Source organism: Marmota marmota, unplaced genomic scaffold, assembly GCF_001458135.2.
Source record: "Marmota marmota marmota unplaced genomic scaffold, marMar, whole genome shotgun sequence".
NCBI lineage: Eukaryota > Metazoa > Chordata > Mammalia > Rodentia > Sciuridae > Marmota > Marmota marmota.
This window is the reverse complement of record NW_026000223.1, coordinates 2,033,174-2,057,624: the sequence shown is the minus strand read 5'-3', so window position 1 is coordinate 2,057,624 and position 24,451 is coordinate 2,033,174. Positions and strand designations below refer to the sequence as shown.

At 36.8% G+C, this 24,451-nt stretch overlaps 1 protein-coding gene and 1 pseudogene across 6 annotated transcripts in view; one reads left to right on the top strand and one right to left on the bottom strand.

Annotated features, from left to right (window-relative positions):
- Nrg1 (neuregulin 1) overlaps window positions 1-24,451 on the bottom strand; it is a 990,069-nt gene that overhangs the window by 531,379 nt on the left and 434,239 nt on the right. The gene's annotated exons all lie outside the window — the stretch shown is intronic.
- Window positions 5,545-7,892, top strand: LOC125613194 (annotated as a pseudogene).

Below are 24,451 nucleotides of genomic sequence, written 5' to 3'. Positions count from 1 at the left end.
ATTACCAACACACAAAGCAAAGAGCTATCTCCTTATAAACACATCAACTTTTAGATCACAGCATCTCCTTTTTAGCATTATTTAGCAATTTTTTTTCCTAATGGAATATCTGGACAGCACAGCTACAATTAAGATTGTTAAAGTGTGAAAAAAAAAATATTTGAATTGGGGAGCTCTCTGGACACAAAATAAATAGCTAAACTATAAACAATTAGCCTTCTTACATTTTGCTTCAATTAGCCTAACTCATGGATAAGGCCTTTATGGATTGGGTTAAGAATTTCTACCTCTCTCCTTTGTTAAGTACTTCTATTTTCCACATTGCAAACACTGCAGAGGTTTGGTGGATACATGTGGCCTTCATTGACCATCTCTGGAATCCTTCCCAACACTGAAGTTCTCTGAATATTCAGTGGAGAAGCAAAGTCTTTAAGGTTTTGTTTTGTTTTCCACCTTTGAATTCTCTTAGCCATTCTCTCAGACGTTTGCCAGAACTTCCAACCAGGTATCTTCCAGATGTGTCAAGATATAATCTAATCTCTAATTCCTAGAAACTTCCCTGAGCTATGATCATGTCATTCTTTCCTTGTTTCTGGGTCATGTGCGGCTCTTTTCAGGTCTACTTTTACTTCTGCACCAGCTGTCTTGATGCTGGTTGACATGCATTCCCTATCATATATTCACCCCTTACCTATTACTAAGCTAAGGGACTATACTTTCTAGCAAGTTCCCAGTTTATTTTATTTTTTTCTATTTCTGGCCCCCATGAAGTTTACAGCTGGAAAAATGACAAAAATAACACAGTACATCCCATCTTCCACATTAACACAAATCACCAAAGTAGGTTGACAACGAGTGACATTTTGAAAGTACACAAAAAAATTCTAACTTGTTTCATTTTTACCACCAGAAAACAATTTAGAGGACAATTTTCAATAAAGAGAGGGTGGGGCATTTCTTTATACATACTGTCCCTTTTAATTTAACATACACGGAATCTGAAGGTCTAGGTCCTGTATAACCTCAAAGGTACTGAGATGCTACAGAGCCGGAAGGCCATGTATATAAGTCTATTTGTGCTGCTTTACCAAAAGACCCTAGATTGGGTAATTTATACGTAATACAAGTTCTTTTCACTCAGTTATGAAGGCTGAGAAGGTCAAGGTCAAGGCACCATCAGATTCAGTGTCTGGTAAAGGCTTTCTCTCCGCTTCATAATGGCTCATATGACAGCTGGCACAAAAGCAAAAAACACTCAGGTGCTCCTTTCAACCTCTTTTATAGGAGCACTAATCCATTCATGAGAACAGAGGCCCCATGACTTAGTGACTTCCCAAAAGCCCCGTATCTTAGTGCTGTAATGCCACGTATTGGCATTGGCATTCCCACATATTAATATTGGAGGGACACATACTTTCAGATTATAGCACCAAGGTTCTTTCCCCTCTTGCCAAACTTACTCTCAGTGAGAGATGTTTTCAAATTAAAATGTGTGTTTTCCACTGAATTGTGGCATTTATCACTCTAAAAGGCTTTCAACCTTTTGTTTGTTTCTTTTGTGCGCATAAAAATGAATAAAGATGCTGTCTGCAAATGCTGTGCAGCCTTTGTTACTCTGCGTTATTGTCATTTGTTTCGAGACTTATATTTGATATATAAGAATGCCTTCTTATAATTAAATGGATATGGTAATAAAGCATTTTAATAAATTCAATCAATACATGTATAAGATTTTGTTTTTCAAAATCTCGTTCTTGCTGGTACTGCCAAGAAATCCAGCACTAGTAGATGAAAGAATATTAAAGCTGAGCTCCATATTGATCAGTCCTTTTACTTAGTATTCCCCTTGAATTTTATGTTTCCAAAGAGGTTACAACTGTTCGTCATGTTTCTGTATGTCAACCCTGGTAGACAAAATATATGGCCAAATTCTATTTTCCAAATTGTGACACTGAGATATAGGGAAGGTAAATTTCTTCTATTCCAACTGACTGAAGAAAATTGTTTTAGTTCATTTTTGCAGTGAGATAATTATATGAAGTTCTTGGTAACTGATGTCCATTTACCTTATTCTTGCTCCTTTTTCCTCTAAAATCAAAACAATCAGCAGATATGAACTGTCTCCTGTACTATGAGCTATGAGGATACAAACAAATATCTGAGCATTAAAGACTTTATAACTTACTTTTTAAAGAAAATACATATATCCTATAAAGAAACTTCAAGTGAGGCTGGGGATTTAGCTCAGAGGTAGAATGCTGGCCGGCATGAGTGAGGCACTGAGTTTCAGAAACTCCAAGAGAATCTGTATTAAATGACCTGTTCAGTACTATGGACATTGGGACAAGAAGGGCATGCCTTCAGGTTGAAGTGGTCAGAGAAGTCGCACTTTGAAGCTGATTCAATTTGGGAAGGCATTCCAGACCAGGAGGCCTACAGAAGCATAGGCCAGATGCCCCAGTGCACATGTTTTATTCAGAAGACAGGGAAGGTACTAACTGAGATGGGAAAGAAATTTCAAGTACAGGAAATTGTCAGCATTTATTATAACATTGTAAATCAAACATAAAACAGGTGATTGAGTTCTGAGAAATGTGTAGTCCAAGCTTCTTAAAGATTAAGCCTTATCTTATTTTTTGTAATCCTTTATAACTGCCTATGACGCTTTTGCAACACTGAACACACAGAGTGACTAAAATTCTTCTCTTTAAAAGCAGGAAAATTTTTGTCACTCTCATCTTTATGAGAAAACAGAGGTTCACAAAGTCATTTGATTTACATCAATATAACTATTCCACCTAACTCTGTGATCAGTCCCCAAATATTTATCTTTTCCAAGTCTTTTCTCTTAATTACTATGCTATACAACACAGAGCTTCTGGGCTATGGTTCTGGACTCTACGACTTAACGTCTGTCAACACCTGGGCAAATTACTTAATAAATCCCCATCTGAGTTTCCTTATCTATGATTGCAATTGAAAATAGTAACACCTCCTGGAGTGCTGTGAAGAATCAATGAAATGGCATCTCTATATTACCTAGTCCTTTCTCCCCATGTCATCCACCTCTAAGATTTAAAGGCATAATCTACTAAATTTCTTCCAACAGTGATCACATGGTTTGATCTAACTCCACAAATCATTCAGCAGTGCTTGAAAACCCAAGTTAACAGAGGTGGTAAAGAGATCTCTATGAAACTCCCTTGAGGGCTTCACAGTTGGAAGAGTCTGATATGTGGCGCTAAGTTCTACCTCTGCCATTTCTCAGAGTGGTAGGATTATGGCAGATCAGTAAGTGTTCACACCCTGGGCACAGACTGTTTGAGTTTGAATCCTGGTTCAGCTCCATTATCAGTGTCCACCTGGATAAACAATTTAATCTACCTCTGCCTCAGTTTCCCCATCTGTGAAATGGGAATGCCAATATAGTATATTTGGTTATATTATAATAGTATTATATATCTATATATAAATGGTAATATTAATAATAGTATTATAGGGTTATTGTAAACTCTAAGAATATTAAGGTACCCAAACACTGTGCTCTGTATTCAAGAAATTTTAGCAGACATGGTTATTTATACATTATTATTGCTCACAATAAGCAAAACAACTTTGCTTTCACATTACAATAGACATTCACAGGCACTCATTTATTAAATCATTATTTTTATCCAGTGAGAATGGCTGAATAATGATTATTATCCCCATTTCTTGATAGTTTTATTTCTGGAGAGGGGTAAATTATTCATTATTATATAATTTTCCTCAAACAATATGGAGACATTTAAATAAAAACATAGAAATAATGTTGAATCCCACTACCTAAAAGGAAACCACAGTTAGCAATTTGATAAATCCCCCTCAAACACCTGTCTCTTCCTGAGGGAGGGGAAGGCATATGTGTAGAAAGTTTTGTTATGGATGGGACCATATTAAATGCCTATTTAACAAGTATTAAGAGAATGCCAAGCTTGGCTCAGGGAATAGAGGCAGAACTAGGGGGACATGGATGGTTTGGAAGACACCTAGGAGTAAAAAGGACTTCATGATTGCTTAGGTACAGGAGATGAGGATGATTGGGGTGACAGAGATACAAGTTTTGCTTAGTGAAATAGGATTGGTTGGTGGGGCATTTATTTAGTAGAACAACACCATCCTACAATTTTTTAAATTCATTCATTAATACAATATGGTAATTTTCTACCAATCAATTACCAGTACATTATCACTTTTCAATGATGGCATTGTCTTTTCTTAGATGTATAGTTTCATATGCGATTTAGTTTATTTCTGTATTGACACATTATAAGTTATCTCTATATTTTCCACCATTTTCAACAAAGTTGTAGTGGATATCTTTATTCAATCAAGTACTTAGAATACATTTGTTATGTGTCCCCTTAAAGCTCCTATGTGAGACAGTGCAAGAAGGTTCAGAGGTGAAGTGTTTTGAGTTATAAGAGCTGTAATCCAATGAGTGAATTAATACCTTCATTGAGGTGAACTGAGAGGCTGGCCATGTGTGGCTGCAGGAGTTGGGTCCCTGGGGTCATGTCTTTGGAGTATATATTTTGTCCTGGCTAGTAGAGTCAGTCTTTCTCTCCCCACCCTCCAACCCTTCTGCTTCTTGATCATCATGTCCTGGGCTGCTTTTCTCCACCACATTCTTTTGCCATCAGGTTCTTCTCACCTTGAGCCCTCAGGTATATAATCAGCCATCTAGGGACTCTGACCTCTGAAACCCCTAAATAAACTTTTCCTCCTCTGATTGTTCTTGTCAGATCTTTTGGTCAAAGCATCAAAATAGCTGAATAAAACAAGATTCCAGGAAGGGGAAAGTACTTGGCCAAAGTGTGTTATTTTGATATACATTGCTAAATTTTGCTCCATAAAACCATACCAATTCATACTTCTACCAACAGAATAAGAGTGGCCATTCATCGGTAGCCATTTACCCTCTCAATAGCAATATTTTATTTTTTTTTCTTTTAACATTCTGTTTGAAAAATAGATGATGAAGTTTTAGAAAAGTAAATAACATGATATCAGATAGAGTAGTGAAATGTGAAAATTAAGTTTTTCTCATTGGCACCATGCTTGTTTTACTTAATTTATAATTTTTACCAATTAGTTTTCAATTTTTATGCAACATCCCTCAAAAGGTCAAAAAGTAAATAAGAAATCCAAACCCTTCATAAGTAGCACGTCTTAGGTCTCAGCCCTACACCTGAAATTAAGAATAAATAACTCAGGCAAGCTGTAAATCCTTTAATAAGGAGCCCAATGGAATGATCTTTATTTAAGGGTCAGCACTGAATAGCCTGTCATTCAAACATATGTCATTTTCTTCTGGCTCTTTGCACTGAAATCTCTATCAAAACATTTTTTTCAGCCGGATGTGGTGAGCCACATCTGTAATCTCAGGGGCTCAGGAGGCTGAGGCAGGAGGGTCTCCATTCCAAAGCCAGCCTCAGCAAAAGAGAGGTGCTAAGAAATTCAGTGAGACCCTGTCTCTAAATAAAATATGAAATAGGGCTTCAGATGTGGCTCAGTGGTCCAGTGCCCCTGAGTTCAATCCCTGGTACCCCTAGCAAAAAAAAAAACAAACTTATTTTTTTAGTGGCCTTGTCATCTGTATTTCTCTCATCCTTGTGTAGATGTCACCCTGCTCTTATCAGCTCCTTCCTGAGACTGAACCCCATGGCTTCCATTAAGTGGCAGAGTTCTGATGGAGAGAATATTTGAAGTTGATGTAGAAATGGTAAAAAAAAAACCTGTTGACTATTGACATGAGGTTGGAAGGGATGGGAAAGGATGATGAAGAAAGTGATGACCCAGTTTCTTTACCAAATGTTAATGCAGCAATATTTTAAAAGGCCATTCAGTGTTCTACCCACCATAAGAATGATGAGCTTCCTCCTGAGGATGATGAGAACAAAGAAAAGCAAACAGATGGGATCCCTGTTTAAGATCAAGAATTCCTGAAAGTTGAAGGAGGAATACTTTCTGAACTTATTCTGGCTGCAAACTACTCAGACATCACAGGTTTGCTAGATGTTACAGGCAAGACCCTTGTCACCATGATCAAGAGAAAACTCCTTGGGAGATTGACAAGACCTCTGATATCCAAAATAACTTTACTAAAGATGAGGAATCCCACATACACAAAGAGAACTAGTGGTGTCCAGCGATGCAAATCGTTGTGCTCAACACTGCAACACTGTGAGGACTGTTCTGGATACTAAATGCCCTGCTCTGTATATAATTATCAATATTAGACAGACAACAAACAAGTGCAGCAGCAAATCAATTGTGTTAATCTAATATTCATCCTCATTGCACCTAGATTGACTACAGAATCCAACTCTATGGCTGAGATTCTCCTAATGTGAGTGAAAGTTTCCTTTTTCTTTACCCTGAATAAAACTGAACCATGGGTTCCCCAAAGAAAGTGGCATTTTGAGCATTTCTTCTTTTTATAAAGCAATTTCTGCCTAGTTTATTGTCCAGTTGCCTTTAGTGGGCTTTTAAAAGTTGGCATCGTAAATAAAACAACTTTCAGAAAGTTTTCTGAAACCGAATTATCTAAATGTTATCTTCTGTTTAGAGTTAGAAACTGGAGAAAGGCTACTTGAAGTGAAAGTTCTTTGTGGGGTTATTAGGATGTTCACCTGCCTCCAAGAGTCCAGCAGTACCTGCTCTTGATTAGCCCGAATGCAGCAGGGTTCCCTTAACTGAACCTCAAGACTTCTGTTTAGAATCAATTAATATTGTTATTAATATTCTCCACTTGGAATATATTGCCTAGAGACACAGTTACTAACCGATCACTTGGTGTTTTTGCAGGGCAGAAATGTAAATAGACAGTTTGCTAGCTTTTCCACTGAAAACACTTTTTTTAAAAAAGAAATTTATCTTTTGAGGGAATAATATATATCTGGAATTCCTTTTTTAAAATGCAAAACAAAACCTGTTATGGTAACAAGCACATTAAAAGCACTGTCATTGCGAGGTAATTTCATAACCTGATCACCTTCAGACCCCTTAAAAAAGGAAGCTCAGCCAGATCATATGAGTTTACACCTAGGAAGAATTATATCCAGAAAGATGAGGTGAGAGAATTTATCCCAGGAAATCTCCACTTGTTTCATAATATAGCACACAGGCTGCCAAGCATTCTAGAATGTTCAATATGGTTTAGTCACTTCCCAGAATGAGATCCAAATTCTTCACAAAAAGTGTAGGCCACCAGTTCTACTTCTTTCCTTGTATCCTTGTCCCAAACAGGGCCTCTCCTCTCATATAGTGCTTCTCCTCTTATAGGGCCTCTCCTCTTATAGGGCCTCTCCTCTTTTATACACACGTACTTTTAACTAAAGAGAATAACGTCCAGGTCCTAAGCCGGGGGCTTCTCTGCATGGCTTACAATGGATGTGTTCTAAAGCAGATGTCAGTGGCCAGAGTTGGACGGACTGCAGTGCTCATGAGACCATGGGTTTTTGTTCCTTGGGGACCAACTAATCTGTGTGTCCCCCCTACTATGCCTCTGCCAAAATGTATGTCAAAAAAATAAAAAAGAAAAGAAAGAAGGGATCTGGGGAAGGAGAAGTGCAGAGGGGAGAAGGGAATTACTGGTACCTACGTTTTGCTTTATGCCTTGCGAGGCATGTAATTTTTTGGTTAAATTGTCATGATAATCTCTCAATCTTTTTTCCTTCCCTTTCTTGCTCTTTTTTTTGTCACACGTTTTTAATGGTGTTTTTCTTTTCTAGGACAATGTTTTGGAGAAAAGAAAAGTTCTTCTTTACAAATTAAGAGATTACTTCAAATAATAAGTATTTAAAGAAATGGAAAATTATACCATTTTAAAATTTTGTTCTAATTAGTTATACACCAGAGTAGAATACACTTTGACATCATACATAAATAGGGTGTAACGTCTCATTCTTTTGGTTGTACATGATGTAGAATTACACTGGTTGTGTAGTCATATATGCACATAAGGTAATAATGTCCAATTCATTCCACTATCCTTCCGACCCCTTATTCCTTCCCCTCCTTTTACTCCTCTCTGCCTAATCCAAAATAACTCTATTCTTCCCTACCCCCTACCAGCTTATGGTGAATTAGCACTCACATATCAGAGGAAAAAAAAACTTTGTTTTTTTTTAGGATTGGCTTATTTTGCTTAGCATGATATTCTGCAGCTCCATCCATTTACTGGAAAACGCCATAATTTCATTATTCTTTATGGCTGAGTAATATTCCATTGTGTATGTATATACCATATTTTCTTTATCCATTCAACTGTTGAAGGACACCTAGGTTGTGTCCATAGTTTACCTATTGTGAACTGAGCTGCTATAAACGTTGATGTGGCTTCATCTCTGTAGTATGCTGATTTTAAGTCCTTTGGGTATAAAATGAGAAGTAGGATAACTGGATAAAAATGGTGGTTCCATACCAAGTTTTCTGAGGAATCTCCATACCACTTTCCATAATGTTTGCACCAATTTGCAGTCCCACCAGCAATGTATCAGTGTATCTTTTCCATCACATCCTTGCCAACATTTACTGTTGCTTGAATTGGAGTGACATGAAATCTTTGAGTAGTTTTGATTTGCATTTTTGCTAGAGATGTTTAACAGTTTTTCATATATTTGTTGATCAATTATATTTCTTGGTCTGTGAAGTGTCTGTTCAATTCCTTAGCCCATTTATTGACTGGGTTATTTATTTATTTATTTATTTTTTTGGTGTTACGTTTTTTGAGTTTTTCATATATCCTGGAGATTAGTGTTCTATCCTAGGTGCATGTGATAAATATTTTCTCCCATTCTGTAGGCTCTCTCTTCACATTATTGATTGTTTTCATTGCTAAGAGGAACATTTTTAGCTTGAATCCATCCCATTTATTGATTCTTGATTTTACTTCTTGCACTTTAGGAGTAATATTCAAAACACTAGAAAAAAATAGGGATAAGAGGAGCATGCCTCAATATTCTAAAAGGTATATGTGCTAAACACAAGTCCAACGTCATTCTAAATGGAGAAAAATTGAAAGCATTCCCTTTAAACACTGGAACAAGGCAAGGATGTCCTCTTTCACCCCTTCTGCTCAACATCATCTTTGAAACTCTAGCCAGAGTAATTAGACAGGAGAAAGACATTAAAGGGATACGAGCAGGAAAAGAAGATCTAAACATATCATTGTTTGCCAATGGCATGATTCTATCTTTCGAAGATCAAAAGAATTCCACCAGAAAACTTCTAGAACTAATTAATAAATTTAGCAAAGTAGCAGGATATAAATCAATACCCATAAATTAAATGCATTCCTATACATCATTGATGATTCTACTGAAAGAGAAATTAGGAAAGGTACTCCATTCACAATAGCCTCAAAAAAAAAAAAAAAAACTTGGAAATCAACCTATCAACAGAGGTGAAAGACCTCTACAATGAAAACTACAGAACACTAAAAGAAGAAACTGAAGAAGACCTTAGAAGATGGAAAGATCTCCCATGCTCCTGGATAGGCAGAATTAATATTGACAAAATGGCAATACTATCAAAAGCATTATACAGATTTAATGCAATTCCTATTAAAATCCCAATGACATATTCATAGAACTAGAAAAGGCCGTTATGAAATTCATTTGGAAAAATACGAGGCCCAGAATAGCAAAAGCAATCCTTAGCAAGAAGAGTGAAGCAGTAGGCATCACAATACCAGACCTTAAACATACCACAGAGCTACAGTAACAAAACCAGCATGGTATTGGCACCAAAACAGACATGTAGACAATGGCACAGACTAGAAGTCACAGAGATGAACCCACATAAATACAGTTTTCTTGTATTTTACAAAAGTGCCAAAAACATTCACTGGAGAAAAGATAGACTCTTCAACAAATGGTGCTGGGAAAATTGGAAATCCATACATAACAAAATGAAATTAAACCCGTATCCCTCATCACGTCTGAAACTCAACTCAAGTGGATCAAAGAGTTGGGCAGTCGAACAGAGACCTTGCACCTGATAGAAGAAAAAGTAGACCCAACTCTTCATCATGTCGGCTTAGGATCTGACTTCCTTAAATGATACCTTTTTTAAGAAAGCAATTATATATTAGATTAACAGTAACAATAACAAAAAATCCTTTCTATAATAAAAAATTATTTCCACCAAATCATGAAGCTTAATCATGCTTTCAGCAATCCTTTGATAGTGATAATGAAAAATTGAATTTCCAGGAAAAGGTCAATTTTCTGATTAAAGTTTTCAACTCTTAAGTGGCAATTCTCTTCAGGGAAAATATTTCTACTAAGTACAGATCTGCACTGCTGATAGTCAACACAGCCTAGGGGAGGTGTTGGCTATTTTTAAATTCATTGGTGATCCCTAATAATGGTGGAGTTTACCTTTCTGTAAACATTTTCATGTAGATAAGGAGGAAGCAGGAGAGTAAACCAGTGGAATGATATGCTTTGGAACCTATGGCTAGGATGGATCCTCATGGGAGTATTTTCAAGGTCTATCTTTTTCCTTAATAGGAGTGAAACCAACAAAGCTAGCCAGTAGAAACTTAGGGTCAGGTTCCAAATAAAAAACTCTTTACCATCTTTTACAAGATCTATTACAAAGACATCAGTGATAGTCACTCAAAGAAACAAGTGAGAATCATTTCCCATACAATTAAAGAGCTTCCCTGTCCTAGCTGAATTCACAAATGTCCTGCTAAATAACATTGTGACTTTGCACCTTGCTTCAGCAGTGCTGACTGAATAGATTTCCTCATATGTCCTTGATAAACACCTCAAATTTCTAGGTGCTTTAAACTTTACTCAAGACATTATCAGTCTAGCTGTTTCTACTCTGCTTGACCCAAGGTAAGATTTACATTAGTCCTTTGCTAATGTCGGTATTGACTCCCATAAAAACTATCATCATGGAGATAGCATCTGGCACCTAATGCTTTACCAAAGGTGCCCAGAGAACTGGAGGGTATGCTCCAACTTTCTAAAGCCAGCAGAGAATTAGTCAGCTTTTAGGAAAGAGAGGGCATCAGAAAACATATCAGTGCATCTGTATTCCTCATCTTGCTAATGATAACAAACATCCTAATGCTATGCATGTACAAGGAGGCATTCATGACCTAATACATGAGATGTTCTAAACTCAGGTGATTCTGACATGTATGTACCTTCAGAGCTGACCCAGTACAGCATCTTTACACAAATTAGAAAAAGACATAACCTCTGGGGTGGAAACAGTCCCATGCCTAGAACTAATTCTTAAGAAATGGAGCACAAACTGATGTCAGACTTTGGTGGGACACTTTGCAAGTACACAATTCAGTATAACCTTTATAAAGTCCAAGGGGTGCTACAGCCGATGTCATGTATTCCAGGCTGAGCACTGAACACAGGAAAAAAAAAAAAGAAAAACAAACCTGAGGTTCAAGACTAACTAAAACTGTACTAATATTTCATTATGGGAAATATATTCCTTTTATGTTTAGATACATACCTGCTTTGTTTTGAGGAAGAAAAAAGCCCCTAAAAATAACATCCATCTTATTAGGGCATAGAAATTAGAAGTTGATACCAAGTAAATTCTGGTTCAAGTTTTCCAGAAAACTACAAATTAATTTGTTTCCCCTTGATTTTTTTTATCTATTTCCTGAAATCTCTCTCCTTGTCCAATCCAGTCGAATCATTAGACAGAGCAAAGAGCAGGAGTGAAGGAAAGATTGAGGACTTAGTTGAATTTAGTTGTGTCTAAACTATCAGACTTTCCTACCTGGTTGGCTAAGCCAGGTGCCTTTGTGAAGATGAAGATGTCTCACAGTCTCACAAAGACTGTGAAATCCAGTCCAATATAGGATCTTGGCAGCCTTTCTCTGTTGTCACTGGCATGCCAACAGAGGAGAAAAATGGGAGATGGGAAATTAAAAGTCACTGAGAACAAGGAAGTACTATTCACTCAAATTCTGTTTCAGAAAAGAACCACACAAAGACACAGAAACTCACAAATGTATACACACGCTCTCATCAAAATTTAGCAATGAATTTAGAAACTACAACTGAATAGAGAAAAGTCAACATAGGATAGGACCGAGAATCTGTTGTCATGATTACATTATTTTTGGTTGTGCTCATGAAGCAATTTGACGCATAATGTGCTTAATGAAGTGGGCATCTTGAGGAATTCGGCCCAGTTTGGCATTTTTTAGTTGAAGGAGAATACAGACCAATATTTAAAAACAGACAGCAGAATCCTAAGAATGGTGCCAGCCTTTGGAGTCAATGAAGGGAATTCCTGAATACATCTCATGGAATCTCTCTGCCCAGTGACAAGTGGATATCCTGTCAGGCAAGACAGATAGCCTCATTTGAAGTAAGAAGTCCTGAACAGATGAGAATCTAGGCAAATCTCTGCTAGATTCCAGATGTTAAAACAAGAATTTCTGCCCAGTGCTATACTCAGGCACACAATTTTCCCTCCACACACATACACACGCATACACACGTGTCATGTGTGCATATACACAAAGTTCCATAAATACACACAATGAATGCAGCTGTTTTTACATTTAAAAATTCCACCTGCAGTGACAACCCTTTCTGATCTCTGTTACTAAAAAGACTTCTCTGGTCCCAACTATTTTCATTCCTTTTTTCCTCTCTCCCTTTCTCCTCCCTCTCTCCCTCCCTCCCTCCCTTGTCTTCTTTTACTTCCTCTTCTTTTCTCCCCTACACTGTTATTCAGAATGACTGTCTTTTGCTTTATGACAAAAGATGCTTCCAGAAGACCCTGATCTTCTTGCAGCCCTGCTTCTTCTCTCACCATCTCCAGATGCCTCTGTGTGATTTGGGCCACCCAGTCTGCAGTGCTGATTGGTCTGGTCTGGTTGTCTTGCTCCTCAGCAGGTTTAAACCAGGCTCCCTATTCCAGCTGTTTTTCCTACTGGAGCTCCACAAAGAGAAGATGATGGACTCCTGGGAGGGGAAATCGACATTAAACATAACGTACACAAGAGCAGGTAGACTAATGGAGTCTGGCATAACAAGATGAAAATCACAATGGGATCAAGCCTATGCTGATAAGCCAATGTAGCAACTCTCCACAAATTATTACTGCTTCTGACTACAACTAGCAGAATTCCAGGTAGCCCACATGAAAGTGACTGTGACTGTGTGTATGCATGCTTTATTTTCAATGGGTGTGACCTGTTAGTTTTGAAAGAAGAGAATGTGGGTGCCCTATTGGATGAAATGCTTGTGAAGTATAAGCTTGAGGCAGTGACCAAGCTCATGAAATTGCCCTAATTGTCCTCACATTTCATCGCTTTGTTCTTGTGTTGACCCCAGAGCATTCCCCTGAGAAACATGCTGGGCTAGTATCTGATGCAGAACCCAGTTCATATTGCTACAATTCATTTCAATTCGATGGAGTAGTAAGAGTTTGTGTTAGGCCTGGTGGAAATACTGGGAAATAGCAGTGAACCAGGAAAATAAGGTCCCTGCCTCTGTGGAGCTCGTAATGCGGTGCAGAACAGTCACTTCTTGTACACTTGCAGTACAGTAGCTGTTAGTGAAATCATTTAGATACACAATAACTCAATATCAAGAATTCTAAATGACTTTGATTTTTCATACCTTGTACAATTTATTATTAGTACAAAAGTCCAGGTTACTGAGCAATCATGCAAATCATTTTGAAGGCAAAGAAATATTTCTTTCCATAAAAAGGTCATAGTAGTGTATACTATAGGGCATCTACATGGTGATCTGCCAGTCAGAGGCATGAGCACACAAGTCTCATAGGTTCCATTGTCCCAATGCTGCCAGAGCTGCAATTTGGAAGCTGGAGGGCCACGGAAATTCAACTATCAACTGATATCTAAAGTCTGCACATCACACATAATGGTGAAGCACTTATGTCTGGGCACTTTTACAGAAGATATAACACAACCTTGTTTTCCTTCATGTTTACCATACTAAGACTAGTCAAAGTACATAGAAAGCTTTGCTTTCTTTTCTTCTTCTTTTTTTTTTAAGCATAAGGCAGATAGAAGAATGCCTTTAGGTGCCTAATCCATATTCTAACAGGCATCCTCTCCATTGGAATCTACAGTTTACAAACTACATGCCTGAAAACATAATTCTCTATTTGTGTGTATGTGTTAGTATATACGTTCTTATTATTTTAAAAATATTTGTTTCTTTGTCAGAGAACAAATTCTTATACTATGTCATTGGCCTAATGAACAATTTATAAGTACAAGGAAACAAAAACAATCCAAAACTGAGGTTTTCTTTTGTTCTGTGTTCCAATCCTGTCTGTAAGAAAAAAAAACTTGCTAGTTGTTTTCAATAGTAGTTAAGACTCTGGCCCTTCTAATTTGGTAGGCAGATTTACTCTGCACCAACAGCTGACAATCCTTAGTAAGGAAAGAGAATTCTCCCTACTAATCATATGCTTGGTAACCTGATGCGTGTAGATTGGTCTACATTTGTGCTTTTAAGGTTAACAACATGTGAGGGTAGAAATGATCAGGCCAAATATTGATTTTCCAAAGCAAAACTCTCTTGTGCTCTTCAGAAAGATTGTACAGCTTAGGAAGTCTAAGAATTAACTCTCACATCCACAAGGATAGACAAGTTCTCCTATATGGCCCATGAGGGGAAATAGTGAAAACACACTATAGAGAATACACACACATAAAGTTAGCATCATCATCCTCAGGCCTTGGACATTCAGCATGCTAAAATGATCTGTTCTAACAGACCCACTGGGTGTCCATTCCCCTATCAACTCCTGGGGTCAGGCAGAATGAGACTCCTGGGGATTTAATTAGGGAGGCCATAAATCTCTTCACATTAAAGTTTGTTTTCATGCAGTGCAAACAGACACCTAATAGCTGGCTTGATGGTCTGCCCATGAAACTGATGGAAGAGAACAGCCACTTTCAGGGATGGCCACAGAGTCCAGAGGCTCCACTGGAGTTGGAGATTACTGGCAAAACTCCAGCAGTGGGAACTTCCCCGAACAGAGTTCACAGTATTGGGAAAATCAAGCATAGAAATCAAGCAGCCATCCTTAATTTTCAAACTGGAAAAGCAATGAGTTGTATTAGCTGGCATTATCAAAGTTTCTTATTGTTTACTGTGCAGCACACCTTGAGCTAGAAAAGATTTTGAAACAAGTTTCCACAGAACAAATGAAATGTCTATGCTGACTGTTAGCCAAAAGAGACAGTTATAAATTTTTAAAATGTTATTCAGTATTAGTGGAAAAGTCATGAATATTTTGGATATGTAAATATATGTACACTACACTCTACAAATTCCTCATATCTGACAAACACCATATTGGTGGACATAGGCTGGTAGATAATTCCACCAACAGGGGGGTTTTGTGAAATGCTTCTCTGGCAAAAAAAAAAAAAAAAAAAATATATATATATATATATATATATATATATATACATACATACACACACACACATACATATATGTATATGTATGTGTATATATACATATATATGTACATATATAGATGTATATGCATATATGTGTACATATATATGTGTATATATACATACATATATACATATATATATATAATACATGTGTGTGTATATATATGTATGTACACACACACATATATACACACACACACAAAAGGAAAAAGAAAACATGATTTGTGTCTCTTTAAAGTCTGAGCAGTTCTTAGTGAAGATAACAATAACATTTCTATAATGGATGCTAATAATGTTGAAGAGCTAGTGGCAAATCTGTACTGAGTCTAAAACCTTAGTTATATAGAGTGACTACTTTATAATCCCTTGGCAGCCTGTATCACATTTCTTGATCCTGTTGTGGAATGGCCCATTGGCCTTAATTTCCTTTTTAACTTATTTACCAATCCATCTATTACTATGTAATTGTTATCCCTATGTAAAATTTCTTAAGAATTACATGAGAGTCAAAACACAAATTTCCTGTTTTGAAAGAGATTGGGATGCTAATAAGGCTTGCTCATAAGTACTAACTACTGGAATAAAAAATAATCAAAAAAAGAAAGAGAGACACAAAGAAATAGCACCTAAACTCAAGATGGATCAGAATGTAAGTTGTAATCGAGTTCAGAGAAAGGACAAGAGTGCTGAAGTGCTCCGGAGATGTCAATGCAGGTGAGGACTGTGGGTCCCCAGGCTGTGCCAGGAAGTACTTGATAGCCAGAAAGGAGGAGGGAGAGCATGTCAGGAGGTAGGAAAGACATGGACAATGAAGAGAAATTGGTATGACAAGAAGAATAGCTCCCTGACTGAAACAGAGCACTTATGTTACTGAACAGGAATATGAAAGTTGGAGAGGCAGGAAAGATTCAGATTATTATAGACTTTGAGTGTCAGTGGAATCCTTGCATGCAGGAAAACAAATGATACACAGCTGCCTGATGACATCACAGACATTAAATGAATGTCTTAAATAGGACTGAAAAAAATCCATCTCCATGAAACCCTGCCCCAACCTTCAGGGTTCTTGCTAAAAACTTAAGAACTACAGTGTTCAAGTAATTCCTTTCTAAGGAAAAGGACTAGTTCCTGACGTGAATACCCATACCCACTAGTCTTTAGGGTACTTGTCATCATCTGTCATGGTACCAAATAGGGGCAGGAGTATCAACATCCCACTGCATTTGTAGCCACAAAACTTAGAGCCACTGAATCTTAGGAACCCTGGATACAATGCATTCTGGCTACATACAAACACCCTACATAGTCACCTCAGACAGGGAGAATTAATGATGACACTCAGGAGACATTTAGTGTCACCAAAAGTAAGCTATGTGATTCCTGTTAAGAGTTTATCATGCATTGTGTATATGACATAAACATACATCCTCAACCTGCCATGTACAGATCTTACCTTTGTAAAGCTAAGTGTATACATTGTACACTTCTTAAAAGGCTCACTGACATATTAACACGGCCTACTATAATTGGCCTCTACATCTAAAAAACATGCCTCAAATATTTCTAAAATCTGTATCTATGTAACAGTGATATTTCTTTCAACATTTTTTTTTTTACTTTACCAGGGTTGAAAGGGTCATAATATCTCATTTTGTTTCATGACAATTTATGATTGGTCAAATAAAACCCTGGAGCCTTTTTCATCTTGGTTTCACGACTGTGCTAGTAGAAAGAATTGCTATGTGATTCTCCTTTCTGTTCCATTCTCTGTCATCCACCAGGCCGTTAAGCAGATCTTCTCTCCTAGGTTTATTCATTCTGACAGCTGAAACACTGGAAAGTATAAGTAGTAGAGGGGAAAAAATGAGGGTATGTAGGAATTTCCTCAAAGAGATAATTGAACTTGACCTTCAATGATGAATGAAATTTCATGTGCTGGAAATGGGCATAACAGAGGGAACATTTTATACCAACACATGCAATTATGAGAAGGAGTGATATTGTAGAAAATTCAGCTCTTTGGCTGTGCCTGGTTACTGAGCAAGTGGCAAATGGAAGACATAGCCAAAAAGGTGGCCTGAGGTCAAAATATCATGGACACGGGGGTGCTGAGGTTGTGGCTCAGTGGTAGAGTGCTTGCCTAGCACATGTGAGACATTGGGTTTGATCCTCAGCACCACATAAAAATGAATAAATAAAATAAAGGTATACATACATGGAGTATAATTCATAAAAAAGGATTCTTTTGTCATACTAAGGTAACGATTGATTCATTCATTCATTCATTCACTCACTCACTCATCCATTTGTTCTTTTGAAAAAGTACATGGCCAGGGCTTAAGGAAGACAAAATTCAGTCTTTCTCACTTTAAAAATTGATGTGAGGCACTGGGGATATGTCTCAGTGGTACAGCACTTAACTTACAATGCATAAGACCCTTGGATGGATCCACAGTACTGAAAAAAAAAAAAAAAGTTGTGATTCTCCTGCCCACGTGGCCTAGGAACTTACATGTGCTCTGCACCAGCAGAATTGCATATACCAATAGACTCTGGTTACCATTTCAGGCACCTGGCTGGGGAGAGCCATCTTCTGATTGGCAGCATGTCTTGGAGGAAAAAATCCTAAATTTGCTTGTATCTCCTTGCCTCAGTGAACTTCAGATGTTTGTCTTGAGTATTGAGCTTAAATGAGGACCCCGGTAGAGAACAAAGACACATTCTGTCCTCAGCGTAATAATTAGATATTTTACCTATTCTACTAGTGTATATTGCTCCTGAAGTTTAAATCCATATACTACTGTCATAACGGAGGTTGCGTCACTGCTATTTGGCTCTGCCAACTGGGGCAGAGTTGCTGGATATGGTAGAAGAGAAAAGCAGGAGGAATGGGAAGGAGAGGATTTTGATGGGGTTTTCTGACCCTCCTCTCTTCTCCAACAAGGACATAAGATATAATTCCACAATATCAAAATCATCCACTGTCTATTCCTAGACCCTTCAACAATGAAAAAATCCAAGCAGACACAAGATAAATATTACATGTCTGAAAAACTTAGGGAAATTTCAATCTTAATAAGAGGCTGCTTCTGGCAAAGAAACTACATACAAAATAGACACTTAGGAATGAGTTAGGGGATTCAGACTGGAAGTGAATAAATACTTATTGGCCTGCAGCAGCACACAGAATGGAGGGAAGGCAATTTTCTGGTACGCAAATGGAGACAAGCCAACCAGAACGTGAGAGATTAGGATGCCTGTATATATCAGAGGCAATAGTGGAAAGAGGAAGTGTAGGAGAGGAAGGATAAACTAAGAAGCAAGACTGGATTCACACATGGCTCTCCCTTTGTACAATTCACAGCAGACACAGCAGATTGTCAAATACTCAGAATCCCACAGTACCTTATAGCTGTATGCACTGCACCTATGCAGAGACAAGGTCATTTTCACTAAATTGCTTTATAGACAATATCTACTTAACTGCCTTTTAGGAATAATAGTCTTATACAGAGAGACACTGGCAACCAGGTGACAAAGGAACTTCCCTCAACTCAATTAAATTTCATGAATTAAATCATCTTTATAAAAAAAGAAAAACATATTTATTGATTTTCAACCTAATAAATCAGATAGACAGTGTATTCCTCTGCAATATGTAATTACTTCCCTGTATGTCCTAAAAATGTATCATAATTTATGAATTATCACTTTTAATTAAATGTTGGTCATAGTCTTTGGTTCAGTGAAGTACTACTAATATTAGGGTATCACATAAGGCCCAATGCTTTAATTCTGTCATCTGAGTATAAGAATATAAAATTAGGTTGTAACAAGTGAGTATTTGATGTTTTGGTAACTTCTGGAAATATCTAAATGTGCTGGCATATTTATTACCATACTATCCACCAGTGTCTGAATGCTGGTCTTTTTGGAACTGCACACTCTGGTGGTAGGACAGGATCACTATGTCAAAGGAGCTGTGTGATCATTCAGTAAGCCACTCATACTAAAGATCTAAGCCATAAATTCATCTACCTGCACTATGTCTGCCTCAGAGCCAGTGAATACTGCTGTAGAAAAAACGGTCATCATGACCACAGATCTCAGGGGAGCAATCAAAACTGTCTGTCATCTGTGAAGAACAGTGAGGGATGTGAGATTTTAGCCTATTCTACTTGCAAAGTTAACCTGCTGCTGTTTCATGGATGCCACAGAGGATATGAAAGCTTTGGGTCAGAGATCAAATACTTTGTATTATAACAAAAGCAGCAGTCAGAGTGTTAGCATTTGTTCTGGTTCCCTGAGTCCCATTTCTCTCCTGGAAATATGGAGAAGGCCAGATGACACTGACACACCCAAGTGACTACATTTTGGAATAGGAACCATGTGCTTAGGAACCTGAATATTTTACAATGGGCAGTAAGCCTGTCTGGTCTTTGCTTCAGAGGAACATATTATCTTTATTGTACTTAATAGCCAATGCACCTGTTCTCTTGCTCTGGAGGAGTACCTTACATATCTCAAAGCTGTTCACTATATAGCATTGAAAAAGAGTCAAAAACTCTGATTTTAAGATCAGAAAAAAATGGGAAAAGACTCATAAATTGTCTCCCCATATTTTTCTATTCTGTGTTGTGTTTAATTTCATCACTTTTTTAAATGACCATTTCTTCTTCCCATTTAAACATTCTAAACACCACACCCATGTGCCTTCCTCCACACCCTTTAGTTTTCTTCTACTTTATTTTTGCCCCATCCTAATTTATTTTGATGGCTTTTTTTTTTTGTAGTCTCATATGTAAATGTCAGAATGCCCTTGAGCTCTGTCCTGGGCTCCTTTCTCTTTCCCATCTGCATGTACTGTCCATGTTAACACAAACTGTTAGGCTCACAAAATTCACCTCCATTCTGTATTTCTCCCATGAACTAAAAACTTATAGAACAAACTGTCTACATGACATTTCCACTTAGATAATTGATAGACATATCAAAAGATGAATATGGCCAACATAAAAGAATGAATTTTTGCCTCCCAAGTTCACTCTTCTTTTCGTATTACCTATCTTATTAAATGCCAGCATCATTTATCCAGTGACTGAAAATTTTAGAGTTAGCTTTTTAATTTTGTTTTCTTTGTTCCCATCCCCATAAGCCAATTCCTTAGCACATATTTACTCTTCTATTTCCAAAGCATGTGTAGAATCTACTTTGCATCTCTACTACTGGTATCCCAGACCAAATCACCATTGCTTTCCACCAGAATCCCTAAATAATCTCCTAACTAGCCTCTCCAACTGGTTTCTGTCCTGTCATATAGAATCTATTTTCTACACAATAGTCAGAAGATCTTTCAAAATGTAAATCAAATTACATTGTGCCACAGAATAACCCCTTCCAATATGTTCTCTCCCCTTAGAGAATTAAATGTGCATTTTTTTTTGTCTAGTTATAAAGCCCTGTATGATTTGGAAACTGCCTCCCTCACTGTCCTTATCTTTTTTTACCAGCTTTCTTCACACCCTTTGTTCTCCAGCCTGTGGTCTGGTGAAGAAAAAGGAAACTTATGCCAGCCTCAGGTTCATCATATTAAACACTTGCCATACCTGAAATTTTTTCCCCTCTGAATCTTGCACGTGTGGCTCTTTCTTGTCATCCAGGTCTCATTTGAAGTGTTATTTTATTCACGAATACATAATCTACAAGCATCATCTAGTTATTGTCAGGACACATCATCCTTTTTTTAATTTTATGAGTAATACTCATCAATATCTGGCATAATTTTTTTTTTTTTTTTTTTTTTTATGAACTGAAGCTCTCATGAATGTGAACTTCTGAGAACAATGGTTTCCTGTATGTGTCTTGATCACTTTGGCACCTTCATTGTCTAAGCAGCTCCTGGCACAACTGATGTGTCTTCAATAAATGGATGGATGAATGAATAAGTGAATTAATAACATTTGAAAGAAATGCCAGGGTGGATGCTTTTGGAGAACAGAAGTAATTAAAACAATAGGGTTCTTTTTTCTTATATTTTGGCATAGTCTGATTGACCCATGTACATAAAAGGTATTCAGCCATCTGAAAGCTTTAATTTGAACATGAATTACTTCAAATTATACTTTTAGGTACAGAGAGATATTTCTTTTTAAATCACTTTCAGGTAAACATAAACTTCTCAGTTCCCTACTAAGTAAGCATTTATATTTAAAATTAAATAATATGTTTAATTTGTTATTATTTAAATTAATTAATTTTTTAAAAAATGTATTTTTTAGTGTCTTTTATGTGTAGTCACCATGTAGAGACTTGAAAGCTGGGCAGTGCACAGAGCAGAGAAGCATAAGTGACAAAAGGAAAACTAAGCAAATAGGATTATATAAAACTAATAAGTTTCTGAACAGCAAAAGAAACAAGAGGATGAGAAGAAAATCTATAGAATGTGAGAAAATATTTGCTAAATATTCTTCTGACAACAGATTAATATCCAGACTATATAAAAAATTCAAAAACACCCCAACAAAAAACCCAAATAATCCAATTTAAAAATAAGCAAATGTTGTGAACAAATATTTCTCGAAAGAATACAAAATTTTTCTGGTGTTAAGTTTTTTGAGTTCTTTGTATATCCTGGAAATTAATACCTTAGCTGAGGTATGATAGTGAAGATTTCCTCCTAATCTGTAGGAGCTTAGTACATGTTCTTGATATTTTCTTTTGCTATGAAGAAGCTTTTTGGTTTGATACCATCCCATTTATTGATTCTTGATTTTACTTCTTGCACTTTAGGATGCTTTTGAGGAACTTGGTTCCCAGACCAACATGTTGGAGAGTTGGGCCTACTTTTTCTTCTAGAAGTTCAGGGTCTAGAGTTGAGTTTTCTACAGGGTGAGATATAGAGGTTCAATTTCATTCTATTACATATGGATTTCCAGTTTCCCCGGCATCATTCCATAAATGCGCAAAGAACTGAACAAACACTTCACAGAAGAAGAAATATGAATGGTCAAAAAATAAATTTAAAAATGTTCAATAACTCTAGCAATTAGAGAAATGCAAATAGAAACTACACTGAGATTCCATCTCATTTCAGTCATAATGGCAGGTATAAAGAATACAGGTAATAATAAATGTTGGTGAGGATGTAGGGAGAAAGACACTCTTCTTAAACTTTGTTGGTGCGACTGCAAATTGGTGCAACCACTATGGAAAGCAGTATGGAGATTCTTTAGAAAACTTGGAATGGAACCACCATTTGACCAAGTTATCCCATTCCCAGTCTATACCCAAAGGACTTAAAAACAGCATAACACAGTGACACAGCTATACCCATGTCTACAGCAGCTCAACTCACAATACCCAAGCTATGGAAACAATCTAGGTGTCCTTCAATGGATAAATGGATAAAGAAAATGTGGTATATATACACAATGGAATATTACTCAGCCATAAATAAGAATGAAATTATGGCATTTGCTGGCAAATGGATGAAACTGGAGAATATCATGCTAAGTGAAATAAACCAATCCCCCAAAAAACAAAGGTGGAAAGTTTTCTCTGATTTGTGGATGCTTACCCCAAATAAGGGAGGTTGGAGAGGGTAGTAGTAGATAGATTGGACTAGACAAGGGGAAGGGGGGTTATGGAAGGAGGGGATCGGGGAGGAGAATAGGAAGGACAGTAGACTTGATTTGTCATAACTTTCCTAGCCTTATATTTGTATACACGATCAGGGTAACATCACATTATGTACAACCACAAGAGTGGAAACCTAACAGAATAAGTTATACTCTATATTTGTATATTCTGCCAAAGTACATTCTACTGTCATATATAACTAAAAATGTTTTTAAAAGGAACTTTGTCTTTGAACTTAAAATGGAATAGTTTCTTTCACAATTTGAAAGATTGTGGTTTAAAATAAATTATAAATTTTCTGTCATGTTTATGCAACGGGGAAAAATACAAAATGCCAGCATATATGTGAAAAAAGTGGTCAATATCATTAGCCATTTGGGAAATGCAAATCAAAACCACAATGAGATATTTTGCTTTAGTTAAAATGAACAAACAGACAATAAATAACAAATGCTACCAAAAAGACAATAATTAACAAATGCTGGAGAATATGTAGAGAAAAGGCATCTCTCATACACTGTTATTGGGAATAGAAATTAGTACAGCTATTATAGGGAACAGTTTGAAAGTTCCAAAAGAAAACTAAAACTAGATCTCCCATGTGATCCAGCTATCCCACCTCTGGGTATATACCTAAAGGAAATGAAGTAAGCATAATGAAGAGATACCTGGATGCCAAAGTTTATTGCAGCACTATTCACAATGGTAAAGATATGGAATCTACTTTGATGTCCATCTGTAGATGAATGGATGCAGAAAATGTCTCACACACACACACACACATACACACACACACTTATTCAGCTATAAAAAGAAAGAAATCCTATCATTTTCAGTGAAATAGATGAAACTGGAAGACATTATATTAAGTAAAACAAGCCAGACATAGAAAGTCAAGCCAAATAATGCAATATTCTATCTTATACATGGAACCTAAAAGAAAAGTCAAGTTGAATATAATGGAGGGGGATAGGGGACCTACAGGGGCATTGCATAAAGTGTACAAAAACGCAGATCAAAGGAAAAAGTTCTGGTGATCAGCAGCACAGTGAACTGACTGTAGTTCACAATAACCTATTATATTTTATGAAGAACTAGAAGAGAGGAGCTTGAAGACTCCAAACACAAAGTAATGATACAGAGATAAAAATGTTGATTGACTTTATTTGATCAGTACATGTTGTATACATTTACTGCACTCCATATAAAACCACAGTGTACCCCATTAACATGTACAATCCTTATATGTTAATCAAATACTAAAAATATTTATAAATAAATTCCCAGTGGGATAATTCTAATCTCTCTAGAAAAAATTCT